Source organism: Ictalurus punctatus, chromosome 26 (genome assembly GCF_001660625.3).
Source record: "Ictalurus punctatus breed USDA103 chromosome 26, Coco_2.0, whole genome shotgun sequence".
In the NCBI taxonomy this organism is placed as follows: domain Eukaryota; kingdom Metazoa; phylum Chordata; class Actinopteri; order Siluriformes; family Ictaluridae; genus Ictalurus; species Ictalurus punctatus.
The window spans coordinates 19,964,529-19,967,470 of record NC_030441.2 but is presented as its reverse complement, the minus strand read 5'-3'; the positions used below and the strand labels follow the sequence as shown (position 1 = coordinate 19,967,470).

General features: G+C 38.6%; 1 long non-coding RNA gene across 1 annotated transcript; it reads right to left on the bottom strand.

The window, feature by feature from the left end:
• Nucleotides 1–364: 364 nt before the first annotated feature.
• Nucleotides 365–1,911, bottom strand: LOC108258834 (uncharacterized). Its single transcript, XR_001810752.3, has 3 exons — nt 1,018–1,911; nt 838–895; nt 365–525 (listed from the first exon to the last, which is right to left on the bottom strand). It is a non-coding gene; the product is annotated as an uncharacterized LOC108258834 (long non-coding RNA).
• Nucleotides 1,912–2,942: the final 1,031 nt, after the last annotated feature.

The window sequence follows — 2,942 nt, the reverse complement described above, 5'->3', positions numbered from 1 at the left end:
TCTCTGGTTCTGTTTCCTTGGTTTATTCTGCTTGTTTCCAGTTCTTCTTGTTTGTCAGTCCAGGCTCTTCTAGTTTCGCCATAATCATCTTTCCCAGTGTAAACACTCATACCATACAGGGTATTTCGTGATTGTTGTGATGTCTCATGATCCAGTTTGGCCCAAACCTACAGGATTTCTTTTTTGTTAGAAAATTCCAAGCTCCTCCGAGTATTGTGGCGTTTGCTTTAATTTTGCCTTAATTTCTGCGATCATGAAATCCTGCAGGGTCTGAACATCTCGTGTAATCTCTACAGGATGCCTTCACACACTACATCCATAACTCCAAGCACATCACTCACCCATACTGCTGGAGTTTCTTCAGTGATGTACAAGAGCATATAAAAGTAGTCCGCACTAGTGGATAATGTTGATCACTGGAATAAGGTTCTGGTAAAATAAGTTTTTAAAGTCTCATATTTACTCATATCATTTGCTCCATGTGCTACAGGGTTCATATATGTACAAGTCCTCTCTGTAATCTTCCTGCCAAAGTAATAAAGTCGTTTCAGAAATGAAACTAACAAAGGTTTAATTTGTGTGTGTGTGTGTGTGCGAGAGGGAGGTAAACATAAGCCGTTTTAATATATTTTACAAACAAGTAGCGGAAATGACCTAGCATCCTCAGTCGGGCCGTCGACGACGCGCGAGCTAACCATAACCAGGCTAATTTTAGCAAAGCTGGCGGTCATATTCGCTTAAATTTAATATTAAAAAATCCCGAAGTGATGTCAGTATATTTGTGCTGATGGGGACAGACTGTGTTTGGACATTTGTCCGGTATACCGGTATACTTACACTATATTCACTCCAGTGTAGCAGCATTAGCTTTCACTCTGAGGTAATTTCTGGAAAACTAGGATCGGGTAAAATAAATTCGTATAAATATATCAATAAACGTTAGCGTGTTGTTGTTTTTATAGAAATGTGTTGAGATGATAAAAATGGCAGAAATAATTAGTCAGACAGTTTTCTTACCACAGACATTAATTTCGCGCTTTTTCTGACCAGGTCAAAAGTCTGTCTCCGTGTGCAGTTGGATCCTTGAGTCGACTCTCTGAATCGAATCTTTTAAGTCCGTCTTTTTCAGTGAACGTTGAGAGCCGGCTCTTCATCTTAAGAGTAGTGATGGAAAAAAGCCGATTCAGTAACCAGTCTAGTAAGAGCCACCCACTGTAGCCTCCAACTGGATAATATTGAACTGGCTCTCAGCCTCGTAGCACACACACACACACGCACACACACACACACACACACAAGCTCGTCGTTATAGGCTGTTATGCTGTTGTTGATACATAATTGAAGAAAATCAGATTTCTTCAAATGTCCATCACAACACCCTGAACGAGTTCACAACTGGAAAACGAATATATTCATTTGTAGTAGTAACATCAAGTAAAATGCCTACTTCAAATTCTCGAGACCTGAGTTTCCAAATGTTTTTAAATAATCAAAAACAAAGATCTGTAAGTTTTTTTTTCGGCCAGTGCGGTTAATGTCACAACATATAGCAGGTCCTCTGTGACCTTCGGCAAACTTCAACAGTCAGTGGAACCGGCTCAGTGGAGTCGGACAGGATTTCGGTTTGATTTTGTGTTACTTCAAGAATCGGACATCACTACTGAAGGGTCGTTTTGGTGATCAAACACTGCCGAAATAACGCTCCAAAGTGATAATTTCCAAAATGACAGCAGTGAAACGTAAAAGGTGGCAGAATCATTTATACTCAAATAAAATAGAAATATTCTGAACAGGATTTTCCTTCAAAAATCCTTCCAAGTGTGTTGAAAATGTAAACACTAGCCATCAGCAAGTCTCTCTTGATCCTTATAGTTTCTCGCTTGTGGGTGTGCACTCTATTTTTTAATTCTGATGAGGAAAAATAAGTGGCTAAATATCTCTTTTAAAGCGAAAACAAATTAAATAATGAACTAATCCGGGTTTTACATGTTATGTGCTTGGCTTCGCACTAGTTTAGTTCTCTTAGGATTAGATTATCAAAGCGCGCTGACCGTACTAGCTTCACACACTCACCAGAGGCATCAACGATCTCTGCTACTTCCTGCCAAGCTCTTCCTAATGTCTCTACACACGTTTAATGAGAGGTTTTACAGATGAGGTTGTACATTTACACACACCTTACAGAATCTGCAAAATGTTAATACTTTTTTTTTTAAATAAATAAAAGGGATCATTAAAATGACATTTATTTGTTTATTTAGTCTTCATATATTGTTTATTTTGTATTACTGTTCTTCAGAAATATCCTCCATCCGGCACATTCTTTACTTTTCCAGCATCTTCTGCATATCTGACCCCTTTTCCAACAGCGACTATATGATGTCGAGATCCATCTTTTCACACTGAGGACAGCTCATTGTAAAGAATTGAGAAAATCTCGGTTTAAACTTGGATGAAATCGTGGCTTTTTGAAGGTTTGTCGCAGGTTTGTGTGAACGCAGGTTGAGTGTTAGAGACACTTCAGGCATCACAACAAGTAAAAGACATGCTGTGAAATAAAGGTCAAGTTAAGTACACTGTTTCTCTAAGAGTTTATTACTGTATTTAATGTTCTTATTTTTCTGTGTTAAAAAATATTATTATTATTATTATTATTATTATTATTATTATTATTATTAATGGGTGGATGTTGGAACACTGTTACATTTCTGTGAAATTACTCACTGTTCAGTCCTGAGAAATGTCACTGCTCTTCAAAACATTTCCTGTGCTCTCATCACACACACACACACACACACACACACACATTCTAAACCGTGTATGACGACCCACCGACCCCCCCCCCCCCCCCCCCCCCCCACACACACACACACACACAGATGGAATCTCAATCCACACATGTAGATAATGAATGATTGTGTGTCCCTTGCTAGTGTGAACGT